The following is a 13,002-nucleotide window of genomic DNA, read 5'->3' on the forward strand; positions in this document are numbered from 1 at the left end:
ACATGGAGCTGGGGCCAGAGCTGGTGTATGGGGTGGTCCAGCAGCCCATGGGCTGGATCATACAACTCTACAAGCTGGATCCAGCTCGCAGACTGTTTGACATCCCTAGTATACAGCAATAGTTGTAGGACAGATATACATGCTATAATTCAGAAGAGCTCCTGCAGACCTTGCTATTATTGAGCTCTCAGTTAGCAGTATCCATGACTGATGTCTCCTACCATCTGTGACTGGCTAAGAGACCCCAATCCTATCCTTCACAGATAAACATGCCTTTGTCACCTCTCTTCTGCACTCCAGCAATGCAACATCTGGGCATGAAACCATCAGCTTGTAGGAACCTCCAGCTCACATAGAGCACAGGAGTCTATCACTTCAGCCATGTACACTCCCACACTGCATTGAACTTGTGCAACACTGTCCTGGCTTCCACAGAATGGAATCAAATTCAAGGTTCTGGGTATTCAGTGGCCTGAACTCAGCGTGCCTAAATGCCTGTCTGTGGTTGCAGGATAAGAATAAGTTTGTTCCTGAGATACAACAGGACTTCATGCTACTAGGAACAGAGTTTGCAGATAGGCAAACAGAGTTTTCCCAGGGGCTGGGCCAAGATTGGGAAACAAACTTCTCCAGAAGCAAAGGACTGTAACAAAACATCAGCTCCTTCTCTAAGCATAAGGCACTCTTCTTCAAATGACCTTTTCTAAACAGATAGCAGCTCACTGTTATCATGATGATGCCAACCGTGACAGTGACCCTGGGTTGAGTGAAGCCCAGTGAGCACACAGATATGCTGTAGGTGTAATGGGGTCCCTACCACATCACTGCGAGGGAGCCAGGGATCAGCTGGATGGCTCTGCCCTCCTGGACAAACTGATAGTGGCAGAGTGCCCTTGAACAAAATGGCCACCTGTCCCAGGTGCAGCCAGCATGGTGTAGCCACTGATAGAGGCGCCTGGGGCAGAAGTAGTAGATCAGGTGACCCAGAAAGAGGCATATAAGCCCAGGGCCTGAGGCAAGAGTTAAAGTCTGGCCCTGCAGGCAACAGAGCTCCAGGGAGGAGCAGGGCCTGACTGAACAAGGAGGAAGGACTCCAGGCTGCAGGGATGATGCAGCATGCCCCTGCAACACCAGGCAGCCAAAAAAAGCATTTTGGGGCCTTGCATGGTAGTTTTGCCACAGTGTGGTGTTAACCCAGAATAGAGAAGCTTTTGCTTGAGAGAAATATTTCCCTTTGTATTTAAATACCAGAGGAGTGGGTTGTGGCTGTAGGGGTGGAGGCCACTGAGAAGGGTGATAAGGGCCTTTGAAGGGTCTAGCACCGCTGTTAGCAGAAGTACTGTGGTGTGAGACAGCAAAGACTGGGGCAGAGTGGCCCAGAGCCCATGAGCATGGGACTGGAACTGGGACCTGGGAGCCTATGGTCTTGAGACAGCAGAACTCAGGTGGAGGCACCCAGCCACAGTAAAGTGGGTCAAGGCCAGGGGGCCTCAGCCCAGACAAGGGCCTAACACCCCAAACCCCACTGCCCTCTAGGGGCAGCCTCCCTGTCCAATATAACATCAAGGTGCTGCAGGAGAGACAACAGAGTGGGACCCTGAGAGGCCAGAGGAGCAAGCAAGGCAGGGTCCAGACAGCTGCCAGGGGGTGACTTTGCTGCCCCAGTGCTGGACAAGCTACAGTACATCTATGTACGGTGAACACCATGTTGTGTCACTCGCACTGCTGCTCAATGAGAGTCAGTCTGCTATTGCTGCTCAGGCATCTTAACTTCTGTTGTGTTTCTGCCCAAGGGCACGCTACTGCCATTCAAAAAGGATGATGCTTTTCCTCACGTAGGTGCTCCACTGTTATGTATTTACAGCTAAGAAAGACTCAAAAGAGCTAGTTGTGCTCAATCAAGCACACAGTCGGTTGCTATTAAAATTCTCAGTTAAGCATGCTTTCTCCACGTAAAACCTCTCTTGTGTAAACCTCACCTAATCAAAACACAGATTGTACATACAATTCTCTCTAGGGAAAGCAGAATGGGTTGGACAGTAAGAAGAATATTTGCGAAAGAAGCTTGTCACATCACCCCCCCCCCCCCACCAAACTGCTGCAAGATGCTCCGAACCTAGTGGTCTGGAAGGTATATGCAGACTCACGTAAAATCGGATGGCAGAAAAGGCCTCCAGGTGGCTGGTGGCAGTGTCTGTCACAGGCATGAGGCATCAACGAGTTCCTGAATAGGAACACTTTCCTGCAAGAGGCAGCCCAGTCCAGGACTCCGTAGTAGAGGCAGCAATGGACAAAGAAGTGGGAATGGGGTTTGTACCTATGTCTGCTTCATGTTTTCCTGTCTGGTTTATGTTGTGGTTAAATTCAACTACGACCAAAAATTGCACACAACAAGCTCTAACATACTCCCAGTTGGAACTGTTCCCTCTGCAATCACAGTTAAACCCATGCACGTTTTATATCAGATCTGTTTTACTAGCCTCACATCAGCCTTTGCAGGTACCGTAGAAACTCTGCTGTAGAGCCTAGAGATAATTAAACTGTCTATAGATGAAGTAACCATTATGCAGCTCACTCTGAGGCTGAAGTAGCACAGTTCTTGCCCCTGACTAAGCTCCAGCCCTTGCACTTCCATGGAAAGTATGGTTTTAAGACAGTTTTCTTCCCCCTCCTTTTTGCCACTCCCCCTCAAAAAATTTTCAGGAGGGACCATGCACCTAGGCTGCCTTTTAAGAAGTTGAGGCCAGGCTGCCTTCCTGCTCCTACAGGTACACAACCTGCACTGCTCCACATGCAGCTAACCTTCGCTGCTGAGGTCCTTGCAGGTCCTAGAGAGGACACTAAGGTATCTGCTGTGGGAGCTTGTGCAGAACTGGAATTCACAGTACTTTCATTTCTTATGGGTAAATATAGAGTTTATAGACAGTAGCCAAATAATTCAAAATCACATAAGCCTGCTCCCTGTGAAGCATGTATGGTTCTTGTCACCAACTTCCATAGAAACAGGATGAAGCTCCCACTGACTTCCTAAACACCACTGAATATAAGCTCAGCTCTTTTTGCATTACCTGAGAAAACAACACATAGTTACATTCTCCAATTCTGCCTACTGACAGGGACAACGCTGAAATTGTATGATCAACTACAGGCCTCACCTTAACTTTGAATAATTTATTTATTACATTAGCATTGTCCAGCTTCACCCTCCCTCCCCTTACTGTTAGAATATTTTACTTTTGTTTAACAAATGTGGTGTTACCAGCTTTTATACTACTTGTGCCAGGCTGGAGACAAACTGATGAGGTCAGACCTTTGGTTTCATTGTGTTTAGTACTCCTTGCAAATTAACAGTTGAAAATGTACTGAGTAAAGGTTTGGAAAGTAAAAAGCAAATCAATCCAAAATTGTTAAACAAAAATACACTATATTGCATTTAAGCCAGTTTTAAGATTATTGAACGTTTGGGGTTAGCAACGTGTAAAGCCAAAGGTCCAAATGAGAATCTCTTCTAAGTTAGAAGTTCATTTGGTCATTGCTATCTAGAATGCAGAGAGAAATACAGTGCTGACATCTGGTGTTTAAAACCAAGACTTCTGTTATCCAAGTCAAAAGTTAAAGCCTGCTTTGGTTCATTATATTTAAAAAGAGGTGTTGTCCAAAACTGCAAGTGAAGTCGAGGAACTGAACTATGTGGCCCAGGAAGCCTCTTCCAGTCCTAAGCTCTGAGTTCCCCAGGTCGGAACTCAGAACTGCTTCGAAGCAGGCACTAGGATTATTTTTTTAAAGTTCCCCAAAAAACAAACCTCCATTAAACAAACGTAGCTACTACATTTTGTTATTCCTCAGCATTTAAACAATAAGCAGGAACATGCAACAACAGTAAAAAGCACCTTCTTAGCAACACACTAAAATTTGTAGAGTTGAGGTTATTTTGGTCTCACCTACTTTTACGTGTTGGCTACTTCCCCATCTCAGTGTTAAGAAACTGGTTTCCTACTTTGCAGATCTATAGATCACACCAGCTGATAGGTATGGTAGGTTCCTGAATCCACACAAAAGAACTCCATTCAGAGGTCCCCTTTGGGGATGCAAAGGGTCACGACATGAGTCAAACTGTTGGACTGGAGCTCACACTGGCATTTGCCATGAGAGAAAATTTAGGGATTTTCAGTATTATTTAGCAATAATTTAGGGAAGGTGTTCTTTATGTGCAATTTGAACTGCTCCAGAAATTTCCCCAACTTCTGCTGAGGTCTTTTGTGCACATTCATAAAAAATAATACAGCGTAGTTTTGAACATTTGTGTGTCATTTGTAAGTCATAAATAAAAATGAAAATTTGAGCAGGCCAGAAGTACCAACCACTGATTTGCTTTACAATTTTTATTTGGCAGAAATAGGCGGGATGCGCACAAGTAAAGACAACAATTGAACATGACTGTCAATTATTGAACAACATAAAAAATTGTTTTGCATCAATTACAAGGGATAAACCACGGGTTTGACTGAATGCAGGGACATGGAATCCAGGTGACGGATCCCAAATTCAAGACAAAACTCCAGGCATTCCTCAGATGAGGCTCCTAATAAAATAGATTAGATTATTTGCTTTTTTAAGTGCAGGTTTAGGGGCCTGAACAGTTAGCTGCCTTTCTGCTACCAGGATTTAACTGTACATATAGGCACATCTGTGAACACATCCAAGTACAATATAGTTTTATTAGCACCCGTGACAAAATGGAAAAAAAAAGATAAGGAAAAAACTATATATTTTTAGACAGAGGTATTACAAATAATTTCAAATGTGTTGGGGTTTTTTTGGTTGTTTTTTTTTTTTAATTCTTAAAACGGAACAGTATACTGGATTTTTTAAAACAGAAACACTATAAGTCAAATTCTAGCCAATAAACAGCTTAATAGTTGCATGACAAAATTTGTAGAGGAGGTGGCTTCCTTTTAATGATGAACTACAAAGCCAGGTTGACATTTTTACCTATTATTGCTTTTTTACGGCATATAAAGATGGCCTTTACGTTTTTACCTCTTTTTTATTAAAAATGTTATGCTTTTTCTTTTTTAACTTTGTTTTCAAAATTTTGCAACAAGGGTCCCTCTCTGGTTCACAGACAACAAAGCACGTCAGCCTATGCTTAAGATAAAAGTCAATGGGACTTCAGCACCTTAACAGATCAGGGCCCTTGCTGGAGGATAGGTTCAGAGAACCTGAACAGTGACAGCAGAGACCAGAGCTGAACTGCAGGTCCCTTTCTCCTCAGCTGTCAGGGAAGGAATTCCAAAATTGAAGACCTGTTATTCCAGGAAGATAAAATATTTACCCAGGAAAAGCAGACACACTTCCTTGAAAAGAACAAGTTGACATTAAGTTGGTCATAAGGGAGTGGTAAAGGAACAACTTTGATTTTATTTTGCAATTCACCTAGAGTTTTTACTTCAATGCACTAATTGATCAATTCCATTTTCAGCTAAACGAGTGAGTAAGCCTACTGTCTGTTGCCAGAGCAATGTTTTGACTAGTGTTATTGCAGTCTCTGGAAGTTGTTAGTAGCTGCAGAGGTAGATTGCCCGTTTGTGACAGATGCAGGTAATCAGAAATAATAAATGTAGTCAGGATGCTGTAAACTGAGGATACCACTGTCTTTAAGAAACACTTTTGTTTTAAGTTCACAATAATGTATAACAGCAATTCCTCCTATAAGAAAAACACATCTGCATCAGCATTTTCAGTAAGCCTATTTGTGCAGTCTGCTTCCAGTAAAAGTTTGTCCTGGCATAAGAACAGACTGTACTGTCTATACATTCTCTCTCACTAAGCTTGACACAAACTCAAGACAATTTAAGACAAATCCAGTTGGTCTAATAAAAAGTATCATTTTGGAACCAAGAGTTCTAGTTTTTTGTATGTCTTCTTGTCTCAGACCAACACAGCTACCAAGTACACCCCTGAAACATGGAAGATGATTAATTTTAGTCGATTTGGGATTTTAAACTTCACTGCAGAACAAGAAAGATTTTTTACCTCCCTACCTGCCATCTGTCACCTCCAGAGAAGGAATTATACCTGATCTACACATCAAAGAGATACTCAGCACAGCTCACAAAGACACTCTCATGGACCCAGAGGGACAGCCTTCCATCTTCAGCTCCCTCAATGGAAAAATGAAGTTTATTTCCTACCTATGGGGACTTTTTACCATCTTGTACCATCTACACTTTTCCCAGAGCCTGACAAAGACTTTGATCCCAACAGCTCGCAGAAAAGGACAATTTTCTTGTGATTTTCCAGTTGGTCTAATAAAAGGTATCATTTTGGAACCGAGTTCTAGTTTTTTGTATGTCAGCTTATCTGTTCATTTTTATATCCCCCCTTTTCCCTGTTAAAAGACTATTTATACATCCCTGCATTCTATGGACCATTTTACATGGTGCCAGTGCCTCTAATGTTACTTACATTTATTTGGTTGCATATTTTTTAAAAACTGCCCCCTGCCTGAAGAGACTTCGGCTTCAGAGAAGAAATGAAATTGAGTTTTCATTGTGTAAAAAGTGCTGCATGAGCACTAAGCTTGGCCTCCCATGTGGGGGTGTTCTCGGCCATCAGGCAAATATGGATACATCTGTGGTACTCCTGTCCAGCCTTCCTAATGCAGGGCCTTCGGGAATAAGGCACGCACATCAAAGAAGAAATGAGATATACTCAGGATCCTCTATGCCATGGGGAAAACCTGACTATCTTCAGTGAAGTCAGTAAGCACCTTCCCATTGACGTGAGAAGGCAGATGAGACTCTAAACTGTTTTTGGGAGTAGGATAGGAATCCATCTATACATTTCTGCTGATCTTTTCTAAGCCATTCAATTTATGTAGCTAGTCAGTCATCTTTAGTTCACATGACAATGAGCAAGATCACAGTGTCCTGTGTCAGATTTAAGAGATTAAAAGCTATCCATCAGGGGCTGCATAGGATTTTATATCTACAATAAATAGAGTTCACTGGGATTTATTCAGATAATGCTCCTCCTAACACTAACACCAGTAACTTGCTGACAGACAAAACCCTATATCTGTAACCAGAAGCTAAACTACTCACGCAGACCAAAATGTTTAGTTCAGAATTAAAGCAGGTACTATTTTCTTTAGAGAGTCTCAGTGGTGCAAAATACTCAGAAAAGTCAGTCTGAGACAGTATTTCTCCCAATGTACTTTCTACAAAGAGATAACAAATGTTTCTGAGCCAGCCATTTGTAGCAGACACCATAATGAAAAAAGTGACTTCTTGCCCCAATGGCAATTCTGAAATGTTAATGATAAAAAACCCCAAGTACTGTAATATTCACTGGGGCAGAGCACATAGATCCAACATGTAAATGTTTCCTAGTTCGTGGGGTTCTTATGCACAGTTTCAGCAGTTCTTTTGAAAGCTTGTGTACAAGCTTATACAATATATTCAAGGCACAACAAAGTCACTGTGAACTGAGCCTTCCCTGTGATACATATCTGAACTGTGAAAACAAGTCAGAGGTAAGGAACCCCCACTCCACTCCAGTACAACAGCTGGGTGCAACACAGGTTTCTGCCCAAGAAAGAGTTTGGATGGGAGATGGACAAACTACTGTATTGTCTGGTGCGGCAGACCCAGAGAGGCCTGATATGGCAGCTAGATGGCGCAGTCAGACCACCAGCAGAGCTCTTGCATGTTGCAACATATAACAAGGGGCACAGATGCTTCCTTTTTCAGGTCCGACCATGTCCACACCAACAGCGAAGCAGGAAATTGGCCCTACCAGCTTATGTTGTACTTTTACCATGCATATCAATTCCATTTAACTGGATTCACCCTACCTTGCAAGAGGACGTTTAACTTTAGGCTCATAACTAGGGACCTACCGAATTCAGGGCAGTTGCCTCCCAATTTTGCAGTCCAAGTACAGTGCCAGTATGGTGGCTTTCCCCCTCCCCTCCCACCTCTGATTGGCTGAGGGGCCCCAGCAGTCCCACCCCTCCCTGGAGATTGACAGATGGCCATCTGTCAATCTCCAGGGAGGGGCAGGACTTCAGGGGTCCCTCTGCCAGAGGTGTGGGGGGCCGCCATGCTCTGCTATGAACATCTCCCCCCATGCTTCAGGGCCAGGGCTTCCCACCATTTGCTGTTTGCAGCTCCCTTCCCACCTCCCACCCCTGCTTGCTCACGGATTTCATGCATTTTCACAGGGACCTACTGATTTTGTGGTTTCTGTGAAAATCACAAATTCAGTAGGTCCCTACTCATAACCCCTTACAGAGTTATGGGCAAGATTTGGCTGCAGTAGCTGCTTTAGCTGGAGGAAACAGAGCCTAACACTCTGGAAAAATAGATATTGAAAGCCTCTGGCTACGCTACATAGGAACCCACCTAAGCAGGTATTATGAAAACTGTTTTTTTTTTCTTTTTGGGCTTTGGAGGTAAAAGGCATGCCAGAAGAGAACACTTCTACTAGCAAGGGGTAAAAAGGAGTACATTATAAGGATAACCTTTGCAGATTAAAGTGTGACAGTGAGCTACTAGCTATAGCTTCTGGATTTCTTGAAGTTAACCACATCAGCACCTGTATTTTGAAGCCTTGGATCTTCTGTAATAACTACACTAAAATAGTTATACCATAAATTGTGAGAATTAATCTGGAAAAAAAACTACAAAAGATGCCCCATAAATCAGATTTGTCTTTAAGTCCAGCCATAAGAACCCCTGGGTTTTCTATTCTCAATAATAACTAATAGTTCTTTCTCTACTTCTGTGCATTTCTTCTGTCCTTACCATTTCTAACAAACACCTCTTTGAAAATAGCTCTTCCCCAATTAATGGATTTCAGATTTTAATTCTATTGTACCATATTATTTTATTATGCCTCCTATGTTTGGCCTTTGTGAAATAGGGCCAGATTCTCCACCACAGAAGTCCAGCAAACTTTGCTAATGACTTCATTGAGAGCAAGATTGAGACCGTAACTTGAATTTTAAGGACCCACATTCAGGTAAATCTGTTTTGAGATCAGTAAATCAGTTCCTTCCATTTCATGAAACTTTGCAAAATGGTTTCCATCAGGCATTTTAATCTGTAATGCATGAGTTATTACCATCAGTATAAACAGGAACTCCATGAGGAAAAGCACCCACTTGTCTCTCACAACTCTTGGGAACATAGTGCTGCATTTCTAGTTTCCAACCTCTTTTTAGAATCCTGTGCAATTGTTCAACAGATGGAGGCGTCTGCACTAAGACAGGGATAAGTTTACTTGCCCATAAATCTATTTAATTGACGGTATCATACCGGATTCTCACTCATGGGGTTTGTGTACAGCAATGGGCAGGATTTCTCTAATGTTTTTGACCCTCTGAAATAGTTTAAAAAAAACAGGCTTCATGCATAACTTTTCCCATTATAGTCAGGGACATGCCATCAATGACTATTATTTCAGCGCCTGAACAAGATCAGAAACAAGTACTTCCAGCAAAAAACTGGGGATTTTAATTCCTGCAAAGTAAGCAGCTTCAGAGATGCCCCAAAACAAAACTGTCATAGGGAGGGCACAAATTAGTCTGATACTTAGGAAAGGAACAAAAAAAGTTTTAAATTTTCAGATAATAGTAAGGATGAGATGGCCTCAAAACAGGCACAAAAAGCTGTCAAAGATATGCTCAAAAAAATCCCACTGCTTTCAGAACAAGATGGATTTAAATGGGGGACACCCTGAAAGAAAAATCTCCAGAGACCAGAATAAATTGCGTTCAAGGCTTTGCTTTACTGAAAGAATGAAGTCAATTCATCTCTAGAGATAGAATCTAAGCAGTGATGCCTTAACAAGCCTATGCAGAGGGCCATCTGGCTGCCTTGCGGATGTCTAAAATTAAAATATCCCTGAGATTCTAAAAGCTCAGTCACATTGTGAAATGAAGATGCTGTCACCAATATATGATCTCTAATGTAAGAAACTAAGAGATTTTCACACTTTTCACAACGAAGAGTATTTTTCGGGGCTAGCTGCAGGCTAGACTTACAAAAGTCTTGGGGAAAAACTGTAGACTCTAAAAAGAATGTACTCAAAATGTAATAGTCTGGGTAACCTTTGAGGCCTGACATGTAAAAATGCTTAACTCAAGCTGAAACAATCAGTTGCACTCAGCAATGACTGATTTCTTTCCAAAGTAAATTATTTTTGGAAGCTGCTGAATCTTTATTTCCTGAGGAGATGGAGAGGTAAGATACCGCCATGAGAAAAGCAAATGAAAGGAAAAACCCACCAAAGTACTAAGATAGCATCAAAGGTAGTGGGAAAATATGCATGCAAGTGCCAAGAGAAAACAGCTCAGCATCACTCAAAACACCAAACTGCTGTTCTTGGAAAGAGCGCGTGACAAAACCCAGAGGCCTGAAGACAAAGTGATGAATGGAATACAACAAAAAATAAAAGCTATGAAGCAAAGTGCCAAGAATTGCCAAGCAATTCCAGAAAGCTTTAAGAAAGGAGGCTGCAATGGAGTTAAGGATTCAAGCAAGGAGATATTCTTGGGTTCCAATGACTGGGTAACAAATAAATTTGAAGGAACAGTTGGCTGAGAACTCAGAGTCAGAATAGAGCTTAAATTTTCCACCAGGCTCCTGAGGGGAGATCTTTCAGTAGTCAAAGAAGCCAGAGTGGAAGGCGCCTGGTACAGATGCCGGGCATTTATTGACCATTCATTACAATTACCCCTAGAGCCTCGGTAGATCACTTTTGCCATGTTTCAATGCTGGAAGCAGTAAATCCAAGAATAAAAATCCTGTAGTAATAGTACATTTTTAAACAATCCTAATAACCAGCACTCTAATGGAAAACAACAAACAAGAACAAAAATTGCAAAATCCTCAAAGAAATATTTTCATCTTGAGTGCCTACCCAATTATCCAACATACCAAGCACTTATTAGAAGAACGTTTTCCTTTAAATGGTATTCACTGTGTGCATCTACACATTCATTAATGCGCAGTGGTTACTGCATATTTATTTAATACTTGATTATACAAGTACTAAATTAAATTCACGGTAACCAGAGTTACTGCGTAGTAGTGCTGCTGAACATCTTTTTAGTGATGCTATTGTGCAACAGTGTAATAATACTGTGAGGTAGCATATTAGCACTGTTTGTGCTGTGATGCGTTACTGCGCAGTTAGTGTCTCATGTATACATGTCTACTGTGACCAAAAAGGTGTCAAACCCTGCTCATTTTACTCACACACATAATCCAAGAAAAGTGAATGGACCTGCTCATGCATATATAGCAAATCAGGATTTATCTCAAAGAACATATTGCCCATATTTGAATGAGAAAAGGATCCTTGGTTGAGCTGAAACAATATGGTCTTCAGCGAAGATTCTGGTGTCTGGACACAAATTTTGCCTTGACATATTTAAAAAACTGAGGCACCAGGAAAATTTTCAAGTTATTACAGCAAAAAAAGCCAATCATCATCAAGACCAAAAAAAATTAAATATATTGTGGAAATACATTGCTGCCCTCAAATGAGGTAGGCTGCCCCACTTCGGGTTCTTTAGTTTTTAACCCAGTTTTCACTTGCTTCAGTAGTCTTTCCCTTTGTCCAGGTTCCTGAACTGCCACAGCTGGTGTTATTAGTAGGCTCAGAAATTCTGATTTTAATTAGAAACTTTATTCTGAAATACATTACATAGTTTACAGGTGGTAAGAAGTGGTGTCATTGAGAGATATTTCAGAACACTATGCTGAGTAAAATGGTTGTCAGATTTTCCTTGGAAAGTTTCCAGTTGTTGTTTTTTTTTTAAAAACAAAGAAAACCAAAATATCTTCTTACAGAGCAGAGATGCAACTTAAAAATATCTGTATTTAAAGGTTATTACCACATTTACCTTATGGAAAAAGGATATGTTTAATCAATTCAAATAACTGCACATTTCAATGCCACATTTGGTATTATGGATGACAAATTCAACTTCTAAATAATCCTTGAATTGATAAAATTAAAAAAAAGAAATGTGTTCATTTCAATGACAAAATCATCTCTGATAAATAAGGCACAGTCAGAAACCTCTGAAACTATAAGTGACTACCAATTCAATTTTACTGTCACATATTTCTGTTTTTCTTTGATAGCCCAAAACAGTTTTCTGTCTGCTGCTGTAAGTTTTCAAGAGGTCAAAGCAGCAAGGCAACAAACAGAGAGAAAACACGCAAAAAATGTTTGGAGTTTATGATGGCTTAGAAATATCTGTAAAGTAGTTCATTTTTATAAATGGAGCATTCACCTGATACAAGAGAAGTGGTGACCATCCAAAGAAAAATACGGGTGTGGCATTATTTCTGCAAGTAGTGTCCAAGCTACGTATCGATTCCCAAAATTCCAGAAAACATCACATCTGGCACAATTTAAGCTGGAGACATCATGTGCAATGATGCTCTTAAGTGTCAATCGATCTTATTTATCAATGTTCCTCTCTCCACCACAAGCCAAGTATTACACACATGTAAAGGCTGCCTACTTTAGATCACAGCTCAGGGAATATTAACTCCATTTAGATAAAGAGTAACTACTGCCATCACAGTTTGTGCTATTTATTAAACAAAACAGTCTTCCAAAATGGTGCTAAATGAACAAACAATTCATATTTTGGTTGGAAAAAGCTCAAGAAACCCATAAGATGTGGTGATGTTTTAAGATACTGGAACACATTTTTAAAAAAATATTTAAATTTTCAAATGTGAGGGTTTTCCCCACTCAGATCCTTAAGATCTGATGTGGCCTTTATGATCTGTGAGTTTTCAGATTCACCTTATCTGTAGGTTACTGTTTTCAATCTTAAATCAAGGCAAGTAAAGTTAGGTATTCATTTTAGTTTAATAAGCTTCAAGCAAAAAATCACCAAAATTGGGTTTTTTGACTATTTGTATCGTAAGTTAGAAGATAATGTTATATGTTGTTCTGTGAAAAAAATAC

Source organism: Alligator mississippiensis, chromosome 1, assembly GCF_030867095.1.
Source record: "Alligator mississippiensis isolate rAllMis1 chromosome 1, rAllMis1, whole genome shotgun sequence".
NCBI lineage: Eukaryota > Metazoa > Chordata > Crocodylia > Alligatoridae > Alligator > Alligator mississippiensis.